This window comes from Argopecten irradians, chromosome 16 (genome assembly GCF_041381155.1).
Source record: "Argopecten irradians isolate NY chromosome 16, Ai_NY, whole genome shotgun sequence".
Classification (NCBI taxonomy): domain Eukaryota; kingdom Metazoa; phylum Mollusca; class Bivalvia; order Pectinida; family Pectinidae; genus Argopecten; species Argopecten irradians.
This window is the reverse complement of record NC_091149.1, coordinates 15,110,437-15,119,929: the sequence shown is the minus strand read 5'-3', so window position 1 is coordinate 15,119,929 and position 9,493 is coordinate 15,110,437.

Genomic DNA, 9,493 nt, shown 5'->3' with positions numbered 1-9,493 from the left:
CATCGGATATAAATCCGCCACCCATAAATACAATTCTTACAAAAAATGGTGTATAATGCATGTTTATTGTTGCCTTTACAAGATAAAATGCTTCCTTTCTCTTCATAATTAATTTGTGATTATGTTTTAGTAATAGGGTTTGAGCGATACCCATAAATTACGTAAACAATCAACATAAAAATTAAATAGATTGAAATTATGAATTGAAATTGTTATAAACAATAACAGAATAAAATTGCAAATTGTCATACTGGCAAGACCACAGAACCATCTTTGTTCAAAACAAAACATTGTAGCGCTAAAAAAGCCATTTGATTTTTAGATCATCTGACCTGAAGGGTCAGGATGACCTATAGTCATCGTGACTTGTCCGTCGTCGTCCGCCGTCCGTCGTGCGTAAACTTTTTCCTTGGAAACGCTACTCCTCCTTAACCGCTGAGTGGATTTCATCCATATTTGGTGTGAAACATCATTGGGGAAGGACAATCATATTTTATATAAATGAGCTTGGTCTGACCTCTAGGGGCTGAGGGTTGGGGCCCCAAAAGGGCAAATTTTCTTATTTTAAGCTTTAAAATCCTACTCCTCCTTCATCCTTTGGTTGATTTCATCCATATTTGGTGTTAAACATCATTAGGGAAGGACAGTCATATCAGTCATATTTTATATAAATGAGCCTGGTCCAACCCCTAGGGACGGAGGGGTGGGGCCCCAAAAGGGCAAATAATTTTAATTTTTGCGTCCTCTTTTCAGGTTTCGGTCTCTGATCTCAACAAAAATTAGTCTGTAGAGGTTTTAAGGGATGGCGAACATGCAAACATTTTGGTAAAGATTTTGGTATGCCAAGATGGCCGCTGGGCCAACCTCCTGTTTATATATTTCGGTCTCTGATTTCAATTAAATTAAGTATAAAGGGTTATAAAGGGATGCTTATCAGTATGATAAAAAATTTAAATTTTTGCTGGGCAAACCTCAGTGTCCGTTACAATGAGTACATGTACTTGTTTTGGCTTTAGAATCCTACTCCTCCTTAACCCTTGGAAATATCGTAGGGGAAGGACTGTCATATTTTATATAAACAAGCTAGGTCCGACCCCTGGGGACAGAGGGGCGGGGCTCAGAATGGGGAATTTTGATTAAATTTTGCTTTAAAAGCCTACTCCTTCTTAACCCTTGAGTGGATTAATGCATCCATATTTTGTGTGAAACATTACTGGGTAAGGACAATCATATTTAATATAAACGAGTTAGGTCAGACCCTAGGGGATAGAGGGGCGGGGCTCAGAAGGGGGAACATATTTTATAAAGGACGAGGTAAGACCAATGGGGATAAGAACGTCAGGGGTTCAAAATGGGAGCTTTGCTGAACTTTGGCTTTAAAATCTGACTCCTCCTTCATCCTTGAATGGGTTAAAATCATTTATGGATGAAGGGCTACCAAGTTTGTTCAACAAATGACCTTTACCTATTTCAGAAACTTACATATTCAAAAAAGCAGTTCCTTGTATTGCTTATATTAATTGTTAACCACTCCATTATACTGTGACTGTTGTTTTGTGCCGTGAGTCAGATGACCGTTAAGGCCCATGGGCCTCTTGTTCATTGATAATACTTTGTCATGAAAGGTTATCTCTCTTTATGTATAAATTCACTGCATGTTTTCCTGTTGCAATATAACCTGGATGTCAATATCTATAGTCTTCAAAATAAATAACTATATGTTAATTCATGTGCTCTCATAATGGATACCAGTCGCTCATTCTTGTTTTATGTTTACTATAAAGGGATTCAGAAGATCTGGGCCCAGTTGTTAAAAAATGATCAGACTAATCACTAATCACACGGCAATTAATATAATAATATAATCTCTGGTAATACAAATTTTACAAATTTTTTGAAAATTCTTGAGATCTTCATTCTGTACCTGCTTGCTGATTTTGGTCAATACATGATCAACTGTTTTGCAGCAAATGAGAAATGATTTGATTAATGATGTATTCTTCTGAGGTTTCAGTCCCGTTGAATGCTCGTTTTACGGTAAAACTTGGTTTTACCAGTATTGGTATCGCAATTCCGGAACTAGCTTTTTACCCCCCCCACGGCTGGTGTCGTGAAGAATAAACTGAATAACCACACATTTGTGGTATATGTAGTTGTAATTTGCACCCAGTTTCGACAAAGATAAAAAAATATCGTCGGCAGGTTTAATTTTTTTTTTTTTTTTATTTCATATTTTTATTTGTTGTTAATTCACCATGCTTGAAAATATTCTTTATTTTGTCTTTATATTTATATTTTTGTTTTATTTTATTTTTTTATTTTCCAAAAGTTTATTCCAAACATAGACATGTACACTAAATTACGAACATTCCACTATTACGCCACTTATTTTCAGTTCCCGATTTTTTTTTCTCTTCAGAAATACAAATCAACACACCGCTATCCGTTTTAAGACCAATTTTAATAGTCCCAACGGCGACACTAAATTAACACTAATTGACCATTTGAGTTATGACCACAGGCACATGTGACTTTTCGCTGTGCCTCACCTTCCCGCACGCAGCAACCCCCGCAACCCGTGAACAACTACCCGCAGGTACATCAGTCAGTCTTTTGTTTCCGTCGTGCACCTAATTATCAGATTATCTACCTGTACTAGGAGAGTGTTAATCGCCATCATTTGCATACTTGTGACTGGCAGTTGACGTGATCGAAACCACAAGTAAATGCAACGTTTCTATCGATAGCTCTGGTGGCGAGATCGAACGATTTAGGCAGTTCTTTCTCATACGTGTACGCCAAGTGGAATTAAAATTCTTTAATGTATCGAGATAATATTGATCTTATTCAGATATTTATGAAGTACAACGTCAATCATCTCACATTTCAATAGATGTAAGAGGTGTCTCTATCTTCTTTGTGTGTAGCAGTAAACAATCGGTGTTATTGCATTAGTTAAAAGTACGCTTGACATATTGACCAAACAGTAGTCTTTCAATTCACACTTTTACCGATTGTGATACGTAAGTTATTATTTGACCAATCATTGCCACATAGGATCGGGGATAATTAAAAATCTATTTACGTATAAATAATAATAATAAATTTACACAGATCAATAACCAAATTAAAAACACATAGATTCCATTTACCTCAGGTGATACTATGTCGATAATTAAACCAGAGACATAGATAATTTAATAACTATCTAAATCTCTGATTAAACTAACGATATGTATTAGAAATTAATAATTACAAACATAATAGAAAGTAAATGTCTAGAAAAAGTATTTTAGCATTTAGATTTAGTCAACAATTACTTCAGGTGAAATTCAGTTTAAGATTTAAGGGTAAGCACACAAGCACACACCATTAACTTAATTAATGAAAAAAATATGTCTATGGCTCTAGAAATAAATTGGTATAGTCATATATAATGCACCCCTAATTTATCAATCTTTAAAAAATATTTGTAAATTATTGGTATTGATTAGATACGCATGCATTAAAATATGATATGATTAAGATTCTAATGGCCGCTCACAAACTCAATTTGAGATCAAATATACGCATAATGTTTGCAACATTTATCAGTTAACCAAAATATATCAAACAGTTTTTTTCCCGCACACGTACATGTACATACTCAGCGAATGCTATGTTATGTTCTTTCTTATGTTTTTTTATATAAATGTAATGTATAATTGTCATGTCAAGTTTATGTTGATGTCCCATGTATAGTTGTAATGCTGTTAAATGCAAAAAATTGAATAACAAAAAAATCAAATAAATAGAAATATATATAAATATACATGATATAACGTACATGTATATTGCATATTTATCATTAAAATATATCAATTTTGAAACAAAAATACAGTACATAAATTATGTACCGTCCACCGTCAGCCTAGGATACAGAGTTTTTCTGCTTCACAGTTGATCGTCATGATCATAGAAGATCAGTACTAGTGATCCGACCTCAGCGAGCAATTAAGACCACCCGCACAGGGGGGGGACTTGATTAAGACCCACTTTTACTCGGACCACTGGGTGGTTTTAATAGATAGGTTTTAAATGTAAATACAGTGTTATACAGTATTCTCAACACATGTTATATTAATGTGTTCTTCTGACAGTCCCTTGCTCATACACATTTTCATTTACAGCGGTTATACGGAGCGGTAGGGAGGCTGGGTTTTCGAGAAAAATATTTTCAAAGATTAAAGGATCCAGATAACCACCCTCGCATATAAACCCACATCTCTTCGTATCTGGTAGCAGTGTGCAGCCAAGCGGTGAAGGTTTGATAGACATTGTCATGGTACCACATCAAGTTTCTTTATTAGTTTCTCTTTGACAAATACATTGTATATAGAGAAACATAATATATAAAATATCAATTTCAAAAATTTGACAAGTAGACAAGTATGTACATATAAGGAAGGACAAATCATCAAATTCTTTTAGGAAAATATCAAGACACAATCAGCAGTGATCTAGAGTTGGTCTGTTTTCTATTGTTTAGAGGATTAAGTGTCATTTTATAACGAAATCTTATCGTTTAAGGTTGCATTTCATTATGCAAAATGAAATGAAACATTCGGAGGTGTATTAAAATATACAATGAAATTTGTAATACATTTACGTACTATTCTGTACTAGGGCAAATTGTACTTATATAATTTGTAACACAATGTTTTTTATCAGAAGTAGAATTATCCCACTACCTCCCCCCCCCCCGCTAACACATCTGTAAAATTTGCTTCGTGTTGTGAATATCTGCCTAAATAATATATATTGAAACCCCAAGAAGCTTATAATATTTCGTTACTGTAAAGGAAAGTTTAGAAATATCAACGCCATTTCAAATGATTGCAACGTGAACTAATTAAGTCATTCCCATCTTCTCCTGCTCCGATGGAGTATTTTAGTTTTCGTTATTACATTTTAATATTACTAATTGTCTAGCAGATCAATAAAGCAAATATTTAATGTAAAGCTAGGAAACAACATTTGACATCAGTGTAGTTGCAGAGTCAGCCTAATTCAGGTAACATTCTAGCAGATAGCAGATACTAAAGAAACCGTGCCTGATTCCACAAAAATTTAGTACTAAGCGGCGTGAATGATAGATTTGTCATCAATTCATCTTAAACAAACATAAAAAGTAAGGCGTGTTCACGAATCCTTCATTAATGTCCATATACTACATATTATGTTTTTCTTGAAGCTCAAGCGCATTATATAGAGACAGTTTTTCTACACAATGATTCATATTTCAAAGGAGTAAATTATCATGTTGCAAAGCCATATGATAACCAGTTTTGGGGGGGAAGCCAGCATTGATCAAATTTTCAAAAGTAAATTCTCATGTTCAATAGTAACGAGGAATCTGGAGTGAACTATTAGCGATCGACGAATTTTGGTCCTCATCCTTGCACCAAATTTTGACCTGTCGACTCTGACACTAAACTTTCCAAAATGTTTACATAAGAAGGATAATTAGCAAATTGTAGGTTAGAAACAAAGGACACTGATGGGGGACAATATCTGGTATTAGGGGTAACTCGTGCCGTTACAGATTTGTTAGAAATATATGTTGAAATGTATTCAAAACTTGATAGACATAGAGCAAGAACTCTCTCAATCTCGCATTAAAATGTGTTTGACAAAAAAACATCCTTCGTGCCATTTAACATGGTCGTTTAGATCTAATTCAACCGCACTCGCGCGCGCTATTTAGTTCATTCATTATTAATATATATACATTCATGTACTTGTAACTTGAATAAAGCAAATACCGAGTAAACGTTTTCGTTAGCTGACCGAGATTTATTTTTTTCTCTCTTTCCCTCACTATTCCCTCTTATCTCCCTGATATGTTGCCAAAAGTAGCTATTCGTCAACCCCTGTATACGTTATGAAGCATGAAAGTTCATTCCTTAATGACAAATATACGTTGTGTATATATATCGTTTGAGACACGTCTGACAACCAAGTAGAATTTCCCCTGTACTTATAGATTGAAAGGTGATTCCTTAAACTTGCCTAGATACATCACATTCTATGTACATAAAAATGCAATCCCATGATGGTGCAAATTCAGGTATTTAGTCCGACTGACAAAGAGTCAAATACGCGTGTAGCGGTATCGCTTAAAATCATAGTATGCGATTTTATAATAATAATAACCCAGTAGCCTAAGTTTGTTTTCATAGTGATATCTGAAGATTTGCTGTTTAGTTTTTTAAAAAAAAAAAAAATCATTTTAATTTGACTGTTACAAGTCACCATAACTCGCTCGAAACTTTTCCTTTATGATTAATAGCATTGCGCAACGTATATACTATCCTCTTTGGTTTAGATGGGTTCAGCTCTGGAAGCCAAAGAATGCATATTGATGAAATTCTAGAATCATAAGCACATGAGATCCGCTGTACAAAATGTGAGAAAATAATTAAAAAAAATCAAAAAGGGAGACAAAAAAAAGAAAAAAGAAACAATGTATAAATTATGTACGACAACCAACAAAACACTATTATTATGATATCTAGTTTTTCATGCTGTAGTTCGAGATAAAGTCCTGTTTTGCTTGGAGTCGGTTTTCCAATTTGCAGTTATACTGATTAATAGTAAGCCATTGACACAGTTTCAATCTTTTAGACACTTAAGAATCAACCTCCTATGCAAAATGTTTTAACCGCCAGCAAGTACTCCTATTTTATCCAATAATGGAACTAGTTTTAGTAATACCGCTTTGCAGCAGTACTTTCAATCGGGGTACTTTTCAGAGAGAAATAGTAATTATCCCCATTCGACCGCAATGAATTCTCGTTTCGACAAAGATAAAAAAGTTATGAGATTTTCAAATACAATCTATCAATATAAGTAGCAAGTTGCCAGTTGCAAATTTTGTCAAAAATTACACTCCCATTTTAAGTAGATTTTTATACGGGGATTTTAAGAAATGACCCATTTGGCGGCCATTTTTAAATTCTGTCATTTTTCGCCTTGAGTAGAGCCACAGTTTTACAATTTTTCTCTGAAATTATTTTTACTTAAATCATCACTGCGCCAGCATTTTTAGCTGTATCGAGCTAATGTTTGCTGTAAACCTTTACTAGTTTCGTGGTAATTAAAATGTTGAAAATAATGTGTGAAATGATGCACTTTTGTCACTTTATTTTTACATTTAATGGTATTAAATTTGAGCAATTTTATTTTTTACTCTGAAATATTAAAGAATAACAAATATTCAAATAGGGCAAAAAAGTAAGCACACGGACCCCCATTTTTCTGCCTAATTTAGAAAGAATAACCCTTTCCCTATTGATACGCAAAATATTAACAAAAGTTTAATACCAGAACTTTAAGTGTTAAATTTGGCACAAATGGCTGAAAATGGTGCATTTTGTAGCTCAAATTAAGGTGTAGGGGTAGCTTATGTTGTTACGCTGAGAAAAAATATGAGTCTTATTCATCAGAACTGGTATATTTGTAAAGAAGACCACTGGGAAGTAAATTCTACAAACACCCATACATACATGTATTAAAAACCTCATTAGGACATACATTTTAATGGCTGTAATCTCTTTTGTTTATGGTCAAAACGGCAAAATTCACATAAAATCCAATATTTTGTCAACTAGGTATCTTTGAGTGACAATAGCTCAAAAACGAGCAAACGGACATATGTTTTTCTTCCATTTTCGTTTATGGTATAAGCTCATTTTTCAAAAAATCTACATGGAAAAAAAGTTTAATACAAGAAAATTTTGACTTCTCAGAGGATCACATTATATTATCTTACTTACAGGGTAATTACTGAAGCTGTCACGCGACACTAATAATAAACTCCAATAGATATACGACTGCCTTAACCTACACTACTTTGACAATAATATATCAGAAATGTAACGTCCCTTGTCTGATACATAATTCTTCTCTATGTTAACAGGGAATGGTCGAAGGGCGTCTAGTGCATGCAGTTCGCCGCATGAATAATGTTCGATTTCCGTTCGCCTTCCCACTTCGAATGACGCCACGAAACCGAATCACTTTGCGTCCTACGGTGAGGTATACACCATTCGCTAGGAACATCATGGCACGGATTCCACCAAAAGTCTTGCTGGCAAGAACTGTTCGAAACAAGATTCCAGCTTTAATCAAACCAAATATCAACATGGTCAAAAAAGCAGAAGAGCGTTCTTTAGATGAAATGGCTGTAGCATTAAATCATATTGAGAAAAAACTCAACAGTATTCCCAACAATCGTAAACCTAAAGCAGAACAGAAAGAAAAACCTTGGGTCCTGGTTGCGAAAACAACTGAAACAGATAACGCTATTTCATCGGCTCCAAAAGTTCACACAGACAGTAGGGCCGAAGCAAAAATGACGCCGAAGAAGCGTTATATTATTATCGAAGAAACGATTGACTCCCAAAAGTCTTCATCTATGACACCTGAAGAACTTATACAAAAAACCCAAGCATTCCAAAAGCACGACAGACGGTTAGAATCAAACCGTCAGCGTCAAGAGTTTAGCAGTTCATCAACGATGAGGTCCGAAGGCAGCACCGACTACGTTGGCAGAGAAAGAGAACTGGACCCAAATTATAATAGTGTCGATAGGTTGTCCTCCCGGGATCGTTTTAGACAAAGCGATTACCAAGATATCGAAAGGTCTGTAGAGCCACGACTGTTTGAATCTCTACCAAGAACAGACGAATTGTTTAAAAGCAGTATTGACAGAAGAAGCCGCACTCCTGCCCAGGACAACTCGCTGTTTGCACAGTCTGATAACTTCAGATCAGTAGAACGCCTCCGCAACAACGTGGCACGCCATATTGACTCGTCGCGGGATATACCACAAGTTTCGGGACGGTTTCAAAAATACACTGCCCAACCTCATTATGACCGCCAGGGAAGCGTTGTTGGAGCGCCTGACAATAGAAATGATTTAATCAAAGGGAATTTTATATATAACAACCAGGTCGTGGCGTGTACTTGTCAGCCCCCAGCGGAATCAGCTCCCAGTATGTACAATAGAGATATAAACCAAGGTTAAATGATGATGGTGGTCAGCATGTGATGAGAGCTAAGATACGAGGCATGAACATGCGTCATCAACATCAAGTGTGTTCGTGGAAATATTTGCTTTTTTCAAATTAAAAGATAAATTTAAATGAAGCCTTTGTTTTCTTTGTTATATATACGTTCTATTAACAGCCATGACCATTTTAGGACGACCTCTCGTGTATGTGGCGTGTGTAAAGTGCGAGGTGCGTGTTTTGGGAGACTGTGGTATTTTCGTGTTGTAAATGTGACGTCGTTTATACTGAAACTCTTCCCTTGTGCATATTGATATATCAGTGAAGCGTGCCGCCAACGACACCAAGCAACACGCAGGCGAACCAGTCGTCCCACTCCCTTAAAACAATAACTGTTTTATATACATATAGTTACTACTATAACCACTTTTATTGTGCAT